Genomic DNA, 11,013 nt, shown 5'->3' on the forward strand with positions numbered 1-11,013 from the left:
CGTGGCCTCTCCCGTTGCGGAGCACAGGCTCCGGACGCGCAGGCTCAGCGGCCATGGCTCACGGGCCCAGCCGCTCCGCGGCATGTGGGATCCTCCCGGACTGGGGCACAAACCCGTGTCCCCTGCATCGGCAGGCGGACTCTCAACCACTGCACCACCAGGGAAGCCCGAAACATATGTTTTGAAAGCCAGCAAATAAATATTAACTACTTGCATTGATAACTGCCAGGAAGGAAAGAAACAAGGGGCGGAGATGGAGAGTAACAGTCAGGAAAGGTGTTTCTGCAGAGGTGACGTTTGAGCTCAGAATTGAATGGCTCGAGGACAGTCCATGCTGTGCCTCAGACAGAGACTTTGTACGGGCGGAAGGAAGTGGGCAAGGCTTTCAGGAGGAGATGGGGTTTGGCTGGCTGAAGTGCATGGCACAGAGCTTTGACCACTGAGAGCTGCTTTTCCATTCAGGTAGAGCATTCCTAATCTTCTCCTTGGAATCTGAGATGACCACTGTAAGGGGAAGGGTCTGCCGGATTTTTCCACATGATCTGACTCTAAAACCTTTTCGATGTCACACCTAGTCATTTCGAGCTAGAAACTTTGAGGCTTTCCAGGTAGGACAAAATCAGGAAGATAGCTTATGGGTGGGGGGAAAATCGGGATTATTGTAGCTAGAAGTGTGGTGGAGGATAGAAAAAGATACATGGGCTGGGGCCAAATTATGGTAAAGATTGTGAAGAGGACTTTGGACTTGATCCAGTAGGCAGTGGGAAACTGCTGTTAGTTTTTGAGCACGAAATGAAAGGAAGACAGAAGGAGACAAAGGAAAGGTCCTGACAACTTGGAATAACCATAATCCATCCTTCTGCCCAGTACACGTGGGCTCACCTAGAGGAAAACGGTTATGACCCTGCTCTGCCACTTGCTGACTCTGAACTTGGACAAGTTACTTAACTCCTCTGTGTCTCAGTTTCCTCCTCTGTAGAGTGGGGTTATTTGTGAGGATTAAATGAGTTAATCATTATGAAGTGCTTAGACTTTTTAAAAGATTGAATTATAGTTGATGTATGATATTATATAAGTTACAGGTATATAATACAGTGAATCACAATTTTTAAAGGTCATACTCCATTTATAGTTATTATAAAACATTGGCTATATTCCCTGTGTTGTACAATATATGAAGCACTTAGACTTTAGCTACTATTATCCAAGGAGGAAACTGGTATGAGGAGGTACAGTGTGGACATTGCCATGAACCTGGAGTTATTTTGGTCACAATTTGATCAGCTGGGGATTCTAAGAGGCTGCAAGCATTGCCTGGGCTCAGGACCCAATGTATACAAAGTATGGGACTTCTGCCCCAATAATCTTTTCCATTAGCCTTCTACCAGCATCTAAAATCCCCACTGTTCCTTAGTGGTAAGCTAGAGACTCAAGTGTTTTTTGTTTTTTTGGCTTAAAAAAAAATAGATTTATTTATTTATTTATTGGCTGCGTTGTGTCTTCGTTGCTGCATGTGGGCTTTCTCTAGTTGCCGTGAGTGGGGGCTACTTTTTGTTGGGGTGTGCGGGCTTCTCATTGTGATGGCTTCTCTTGTTGCAGAGCACAGGCTCTAGGCGTGCAGGCTTCAGTAGTTGTGGCACGCAGGCTTCAGTAGTTATGGCTCGCGGGCTCTAGAGCGCAGGCTCAGTAGTTGTGGTGCACGGGCTTAGTTGCTCCGCGGCATGTGGGATCTTCCCGGACCAGGGCTCGAACCCATGTCCCCTGCATCAGCAGGTGGGTTCTTAACCACTGCGCCACCAGGGAAGCCCCGACTCAAGTGTTTTTAACTGAATTAAGGTATCCTCTTAGCTGGATGTTAAAAAAAAACAAAACAAAACATTAGGTCATTGGCCATTGTTACCTGGGATAAAGCAGAGCTTTGAGGGAATGGGATACTAGATGGTATATTAGTTATCTATTGCTGCATAACAAATGATCCCCAACCTGAGCCATTTAAAACAACAAAATTTATCATCTTACAGTTTCTGTGGGTCAGGAGTCTGGGTGCATCCTAGGTAGGTGGTTATAGCTCAAGACCACTCAGGAGGTTGTGGTCAAGTCGTGGGTCAGGGCTGTTGTATCTGAAGACTCAACTGGGGCTGAAGGATCTGCCTCCAAACTCACTCAAATGGCTGTTGGCAGACTTCACGAGTTTTAAGTTCCTTGTCATGCCTGTGGCCCTCTCTATTAGGTGGCTCATAACATGGCAGCTTGCTTCTTCCAGTATGATTAATCAGAAAGAGAAAGCAGATGGATGACCAAGGGTGGGCCAGCCCAAGGCCAGCCCAAGGCAGAAGCTGCAGTCTTTTGCTAACCTTATCTCAGAAGTTATCCCATCACTTCCGCCATATTCTATTCATTACATATGAGGTCCAGCCCAAGCTCAGGGGGAGTGGATACACAGAATGTAAATATGAGGAACTGGAGATTATCAGGACCATTTTAGAGGCTGCCTGTCACAAATGGATGAGGATTGATGGTAGGTGTTACAAAGTCCCCAGTGAAGTGGAAACTTGGAATATCCTGGCCAACTGAGGGTCAGCGTAAGTCGTTACTGGACTTAGTGATAGCCAGAGATATTGGATACCAAAGGGGCAAAGAGAGGAATGAAAATGTAGCGTGGGCGGTAGCTGGGAGGTGTTTGACCCACACCTGGAGTTGCCAGATGCCCTGCGGCCCTCCTCTGATCCAAGCCCATATTTGTGCAGAGGTATCAGTGCCCCCAGCCCTTGCCCACAAGACCCACCCTATGGGCGTGGCCAGGGAGAGAAGAGGGAGCTGGGATGAGGTCCAGGAAGCCCAGTGGCAGCAGAAGCAAGAGAGGGGAATGCAGGTTCAGCAACTGCATTTGTTTGCAGTTGGGAAAGTTGTTAATTTTAGCTTCACACAAGGGGCTGAAACAGGAGGGTATGTCATATCTGCTGAGCTAGCCCTTGGCTGCCTCCCACAGGCCACTGCCGCCGTGTCAGCTCCAAGCCGCTGTTTGCAGGGTGGTGAGCTTGGCTAACAGTAAAGAAGGGCTGCATGGGCTGTGGACTCCCTTGGGTGTGATGGGTCTGGGCCTTGGGTAGGTGGGCCCAGCCAGCCCTGGGCAAAGCAGTGCTGTGGGTAGCAACTGCCTGCTGGCGCCTCCTCCTTCCTGCTATCGCTCCTGTGTTCCTGTCCTGGCTCTACCACTTGCTGATTTTGTGACCTAGGGCAAGTCGTTTTATTTCTCGGTGCCTCCATTTCCTCCTCTGCAAAATGGAGATAAATAGTCCCTAGCTTTCAGGGTTGTTGTGAGGAATTGTGAGCTCATGTAGGGAAAGTACCAATAAATGGTAGCTGCTATTACTTATGTACCTGGCTCTGACCCAGGGCACCCAGCCCAAATGAGGCAGATTTCTCCCAATGCAGACCCCACTTCCCAACCCAATAAGGAAACCTCTCTGAGTGTGTCTTCTTCTGCTGAGGGCTTTACATGGTCTATGAGTTAGGCACGCTAATGATCGCCATTTCACATAAGAGGAAGCTGAGGCTCAAAGACGTGAAGTGACTTGCTCAGGGGCACACAGCTAATAACAGGTGGAAGAGTTGGGACCATGACCCAGGTCATGGTCCCAAATCTGCCCTTTTTCTATCCTACCCACAGTTAGTTGGCCCTGAGCCCGATTTCAGGATGCGATGGAGGTTGACAATGGGACCAGAGGTTGGCTACAAAGGGAGAAGGCTTTGGGTCCAGATCATAACAACCTTTTGGAGCCCCACAAACTCGACTTTGCATTGCAGTTTCTACTCCATCTCCACGTGGCTGAGCCAGAAGTAGAGGTTCTAATTTGTGTAACAACACTCTCCCACCCTCACGCCTAACACACGCACACGCACACGCACACTTTTCTACCAAATGGCTAATTTCCTTTCGAACACATTTCTGAGATCAAGAATCTGGGAAGCAGATGCAGGTGCGTTTGAGGACCTGTTCAAAATGCTAAGCTCCAAGAGCACAGTCATCTGTTGCCGAGATGCAGATCCCCTCCCCTCGTTCGTTACCAAGGGAAACCTCGGTCCCTGCAGCAGGAGGTGGGGATCTGGGCTGGCTACAACTTGCCCTGGACTCACAGCTCAGGGCAGACTCATCCTCTTCTTTATCTGCAATAGCTGCAGAGAGGGAAGAGCTTGAAACCCTTGGAGTCTGAGGCAAGGAATTAGGAATGGAGAAGATTCCAGAATTGAGGCTTAGTCTGGAGAGGGAGGGAGGTGAGGTGAGGAACATGCAGATCTGAGAGGTCAAAAGAGGATCAAGAAAAAAAGCACAAGCGTTGAGAGAGGAAAGGGAAGAGAAAATCAAGGAAGTGTGGAGTTTGAGAGACAGGAGGAATGGAGGGAAGATAAGGAGGGCAAACTCAGATTGCAAAATGCAGAGAAAACCTGAAAGAGTGGCCTCCGCAATTGTCCTACAGGGCGAACATAGGGGCAACAGTCTCATTGGTAGGGACTTGAGGAGGCTTGACTGGAAGCTGCCTTTGTGCGCATGGTTTTCACTTAGGTTGCATATTTCTTGGGGGTATCTTGTGGGGGGCAGGTGCTTGTTAGAGATTGATGGGGAAGGCTGGTTTCTCCCCTAGCCACCCCTTGGCCCTGCTGCCACTAATGAGCAACATTTATAAAGCACCTCCTGTGTGCATATGAGATTGAAGAAAATCAAATAACAAGAAGTAAAGAAAAGGAAAGAAGCAAAAGGGTCTACAAAGGCTGCAACAGGTTAAACTGCCTCTAAGCGGGTAGAGGGCAGGGGTGCTGATGCAGGCTTTCTGCTCAGCAGCCCGAGGAAGACAAGTTGACTAAATCAAGGCCTGGTATGGGAGACTCCCCAAAGAGGATGGAGGTATATTCCAGAACCTTATTTTATAGGAGTTTCAGGCCCACCTCCACCAACAGCAGGACTAGCTCTGAATTTAGAGTAAGGACACCAAATGTGTTTGAATGTGTGTGTGTGTGTGTGTGTGTGTGTGTGTGGTGTGTGTTGTGTATGTGTGCCAGAGAGGAACATTTCCTCTCCCGGTACGCAGACGCATTGCACACCCATGGATAACACACACAGTGTGTGTGAAAGGGATTATGCTCTCTGTCCGCTGTCTGGGTGGCAGTGGATCTTTACTTGGCCTGTGAAGGCCATTTAATCCCAGCTCTCTTTCCTCCCTGAGCTCCTGTCAAGTGTCTTGCTCTGCTCTGTGGAAGAGGGGCCCCAGCTGGGAATGTGTTTTTGTTTTCTGCGGTTCCTTTTTCCTCTGCCCCAACCTTAGCCTGAGCTGCTATTCCCTCAACAACATCCAAAGGGGGAAGCAATCATTGGTTTGAGAAGAATCTCCGAGCCAATGAAATGTCAGCTCGGCCATTGTTTCCAGATGCCTAAAAGAGAATTATCCATAGATGGAGCGAAACCTCTGTTGACCAGAATATTTGGGAATGGGCAGATAGTAATGCAGTTTTCTGGTGGATTGAGGGTTTTCATTTCAATTCATTGTTGAAATTCTCTCTGAAGTCTGAGGCCCCTTTCTTGCCTTGGAATGTAAGGCTCAGTGAAATGGATTCTGTTTGATGACTAAGGACTTTGCTTTCTAAATATCAGCCCCGATGTTTGGGGTCACAGGAAGATAGTGTGGTATATCAGTCAGAACACTGATTTTTAGAAGTCAGAGAATGCAGGTTCCACTTCCGATGCAGCCACATACTAGCAGTGTGACTTTGGGCTGTGGCTTATCCTATTAGAGCCTCGATTTCCTTGTCTGTAAGACGGAGTTTTGTTATTTTTATAGGATAGAGAAAGTATAGGCGAAAATGTGTACTGAATCCAGACTATCCCCTGATAATTACTTACTTGAATCATTCCCTCATGCAGGCTTATTTCATTAGCCTTTGCCTCTTTTACCAAACAGCCAAGTGAAGAAAAAGTGTATATGATCAATTGATGGATCAGAAGATTGGACTTTTGTTGACTGAAATTTCATCATTTGTCCCATTGCTTAACCCCCCAGGGACACACTGTATCTGCCCCACACCATCAAGCCCCTTAGCTTCCAGTTCAGTTGCAAGCACGTACCTGATGCTTAGTCATGTTTGACATCTGTGCCTGTGTTGATGCCTTCATCCCTCCACCCCTGGCCAGGCTGCAGGTTCATACGGGATCCCTGCTTTGAGACCTGGACAAGCACGGGGCCTGGCATTCAGTGAGTGCTTAATGCATGGTAGTTGCTGGTCCTAGTATCATTATTCTTTGGGGGCTACCTAGAAACTGGGGAAGACAGTAGGAATGAACATGGGGTCTCCAATTCCATTGGGACTGCTAGAATTGTATGTGTAATCATAGCAAGGGGAATAGCAGAGCTGGAAGAGACTTTACAGATGAGGAAACAAGGTCAGAGGCAGTATGCTGGTGGCAAATCTAAGCACTGTCCCTTTAGAGAAGACAGGGGAAAAGGAAGCAGAGAGACCAAAGCTGAAGAAGGTTGTGGTCTGGGCTCAGTCTCCTCCCTGGTCCTTTCCCATCGGCCTGTTGTCTGGGATTACTTCACCTGGTTAGGCTGAGGGTTTAGGATAAAAGAGGGACTGGCCTCAGGGGTAGGAGTCCAGGCCTAGGTTACTTGGGGAACTTGGGGCCTTGAGAGAGGAAAGCAGGGATGAATGGGGCACCCAGGCCAAAAAGACAGCCAAAGGGCATCTAGCCAGGGATGGGGGCAGGGAGTGGTAGTGGTGGCATATACATCTCTCCTTAAAGACATCCAGCCTACTCCCCAATTTTGCCCGAGGACATCGGAGGTATAGGGTGCTGGCTTTGCCTCAGGGAATCCCTTTGGGGCCCCAGGAAAGAGGAAGAGCCAGCTGAGTGCCCAGGGCTGTTGGCATCCTGGCTCAGTGATTCGGCAGACAGAGCTGAGCTGGTGGTGGGGGCCAGGGCAGCACCTACTGCAGAAGGAACTGGGGGGGAGGCCAGGCAACCGGCACACCCAGGATAGGACTGTCACAGAGAAGCATTCCCATCTGGATAGTTCTAGAGAAGCAAGTCTGGGTAATGATAAACTATGAATTTTATGCATGAGCTGAACATTGAAAAACTTCAGCCCCAAGCTCCCGGCTAGCATCTGAGCCAAATCCCACTCGCACAGCATTTAATCAGCTTCCTGACAGATCCCAGTAAAAGAGAGATGAATTTACGAGATTGATTAGCTAACACCCAAGTGTTATGCTTACTCCGTGATCCGAGAGCACCAGGCTGGGGCCTCTAGACTTTCTGCCACTCAGATTCTGCAGCTGCTGTGATGGCAGGTGGGCTTGGGGTCTGCCCCCTGGGAGGGGACTGAGCTGCGTTGTTCCTGCTCTCAAGCTCCCTCCCCAGCTTGAGATGCCCCCATCCCCAACCCAAGATGCATCTGGGCCTTGGGAAAGAGTTAGTCTACTCTTTGTCCTCCATCTTCTGTTATGGTCTCAGCTAGTTTATTGCCCATATCCACCCCATGCCAAGGATGCCCTCTCCATGTCTCTACCAATCCAAAGCATGCCAACCCTTCAAGACCTGCCTGGAGTCTCCCCTCCTCTAGGAAGCCTTTTCTGACTGTCAGAGCCATCAGTGAGCTTCCCCTTCTCCCAACGCCAAAGGCTCAGTGTTGTCCGAGCCACAGATAGTCACAGACTGCGGTTAGAGCCAAAGCAGAATTTATCAAGTTCCATCCATCCCCACTTGTAAATGCTAGATTTATTTAACCACAAAAGTAATGCATGCTCATTACAAGTCAAAAAACACAGAGAAGCTTCAAGAAAATAAAAGTATCCCCCCTCTCCAGCCCCTCTGATCCTGTCCCCTCAGAAAATCAATATTACCAGTCTCTTCATTCTGTCTCTACACTCATACACAGCTTCTTCATTTTACCTGTAAGGAAGCTGAGGCCTGGAGATGTGAGGTGATTTTTCCAAGATCACACAGCTGGCTAGTGGCCGAGCTGGGAGCAAGAACTCAGGTGTTCAGGCTCCCAGTTCCCAGGCCAGAGCTGTTGTGTGTTAGTTGCCTCCTTAGAGAATTGTGTCTCCCCAAGTGAATTGTAAACCCAACTGAGGGTAAAAACAAACAAAAAACCAAACCAAAACAACAAAACCCCCAGAAAACCATGTGTTCTCTCTTGCATTTCCCACAGCACCTAGCGCAGTTTCGAGCATCTGGTCCAGGATGTTTACTAAATGTTTGTCTCCTCGTCTTAAATCCTTTCTGAAATAAGACACAGTATAAATAAAGAAAAAGAAAACGTTTGACTCAGTGCCTGGTTGTGCTAGACTGCAAAGCCAAGCCGTGCAATCATACAGAAATTGATTGTTAAGATGGCTGGGAAAAAAGCAGCTGAAAACTCAAGTGATTGGTGACTGTGCGCAGATATCTGGAGCCAGAGACGAAAACGGAGACCAAGGAGCTCAAATATTTGTGCTAACAGAGCCAGGAACTTCGTTTGAGGAGAGGTGGGGGCAGTGCGAGAGGTGGGGAGGGAGGGCTCTCGGCACCCTACTTTCTTTGGGACCTATTGCTCACTGGGCCAGCGGCCACTTTGGCTGTTGCCGTCCTCCACGTGCTGATGAAGGCCCCCTTGGCTGTGGCCAGGTACTTACAGCTCCTTTCGTGTTCCAAGTCTCGAGAACCTACTTTATATGGCCTTTTTACTCCTTTGTGGAGTCAGTCTGGGATTTGTACGGATTTATTTGATATATTTGTTGATTGCTGATCAGGCGTAAGGGTAGAAAAGGCAGCTGGAATGTGAAGGCTCTCACCCCCAGGAGTGTCTCCCTGCCTTGGGGCGCTAGGGCGGGGTTGGCAGCTGCCTCTGGCATATCAGCTGATCTGGAGGTGGAACCCTTTGGAAAATCATAAACACGAATTGCATTTTAGAGCCGAACCAAAATTTCAAGATCATCTAATAAGGTTATTAATGCCCTACATTTATACAGCACTCCATGGTTTATGAAATGATTACGTGTGACTCATTCCCCTCATTTTACATGTAGAACCCTTTGCTTATTTAAGAAGACCCCGACAACTGGATAGCAGATTGTTGTCTTCAGTGTGAGAATGACATTGTGATTATGTGGGGATTTTCTGATTCTTAGGAGACGAATGATGAAGTGTTTAGGGGCGATGTGTCATGATGTTTGAAACTTTAAACTGATACAGCATTTAAAAAGATATAAATAGGGATTGGGGAATATGGGGAGTTGTTTAATGGGTACAGAGTTTTGGTTTGGGATGGTGAAAAAGTTATGAAAATGGATGATTGTGATGGTTGCACAGCAATGTGAATGTACTTAAAGCCATTGAATTGTACGCTTAAAAATGGTTTAAAAGGTAACTATTATGTTGTAATATTTTACCACAATGAAAATATATGTAAATATACAGAGATAGATAAAGCAAAAACAGCAAAAATATTAATAAATGTTGAATCTAGGTGATGACTAGAAAGGTGATTATTGTATTGGTCTTAGGGCTACTTTAGCAGCTTCGTATATTTGAAAATATTTGTAGTAGAACATAGGGAATAAAAGAAACTCTTAGTATGAGCAGGCTTGTGGAGAAATGGACACATGGTTGTCGGAAGCAGCCAAATATTGTACCAGAGATGAGTCACGGGCCCCAAGGGCATGTGGAAATTTGGGACACATGATGGAGAGGGGGCAATGATGAGTTGCTGTGTGGTTGGCCATTGTTGGTTAGTTGACAGGTATGATGGCAGAGCTCAGCCAGTTTTCCACTCTGGATGTTACCTGGGGTGCGTGATAGGAAAGTTGTCACATGGAGGGTCCCTAGGTTGCAGCATAACACAGCTCATGGTTATGGGTATCTCAAGGGCTCTAAGTTATTCAGAGGCTGGCTGTCCAGTTTCTGCCTCATCCCTTTCTCTGGGCCATGGAGATGCTTGAGTCTTCCATGATTGATTGACACAGAAATAGAAGTTGCTAAAACTGTCATCAGTTCATTTTGGTTGGTTTTGTGGACTCGTCTCCACTCTTGAAATCTTATCAAAATACACATCCTCTAGGTGGGTGTCAGAAGGGCTTGCTGAAAGGTGATCCATAATGGCTTGGTGGTCCAAGGTTTGGCAAGAAGAGAAGTCAAAAAAGACCTGTGATTCGGTCACCCAGCTCTACCTTTGCGTGTTCTGTCGGCCATTTGAGCCTTTGCTGATGAGAGAGAAGGATCTAGCCCAGTGCTGGGGGACCTTCCAGATGTTCTTGGCTGGAGTATGAAGGTGCCATCCATCTCACTGCTGGCAGGGCTTAAGGGTCAGTTCAGAACTCAACAAACAGAGCCATTAGGGTGGGGTCTGGCCCTCCCAAGCACATGACAAGCTGTAATTTGTAAGGGTCACTTTGCCCCTGCTGTTGCTTTGCTAGACCCACCAGGTTCAGGCCTCATCCCTCCTCAGCAGACACAGATAGAAGGGCTTTTGACTGCCCCTCCCAGTGCACAAGGGACAGGGACTTAATTTGCATTCTCCTTTGGCCAGCATTTGCCTGGTGTCTACATTAATCACCATAAAGGATAAATGCCACCAAGAGAATGGAGCAAGCCAGGGAGAGCAAGAACGCGCGCGCACGCGAGAGAGAGAGAGAGAGAGAGAGAGAGAGAGAGAGAGAGAGAGAGAGAGAGAGAGAGCGCGCAAGCGCACGCTTGAGCAAGCAGCGAGGCCTAATGGGAGGGGAGCAAGATGGTTTGGAAAAGAGCCGGCCAGAAGGAATCTGTGGTGAGCTCTCACTTCAGCCTCTTGAAAATTGGATCCCCTTCCACGTCATGTTTGATGGCCATGTTCCAAAATAATGGAGTCTGGGGCTGCAAGAAATCAGGCTGTGAGCAGGGCCTGATGCAGTGTCATCATAACAAATGAATGCAGGTGGGAGATTGGACAGACCTGGATAGGATAGAATGCTGGAGATGATTGACTAGTTCAATTTCCTTCCGAA

The sequence above is a fragment of the Physeter macrocephalus genome, chromosome 21, assembly GCF_002837175.3.
Source record: "Physeter macrocephalus isolate SW-GA chromosome 21, ASM283717v5, whole genome shotgun sequence".
In the NCBI taxonomy this organism is placed as follows: domain Eukaryota; kingdom Metazoa; phylum Chordata; class Mammalia; order Artiodactyla; family Physeteridae; genus Physeter; species Physeter macrocephalus.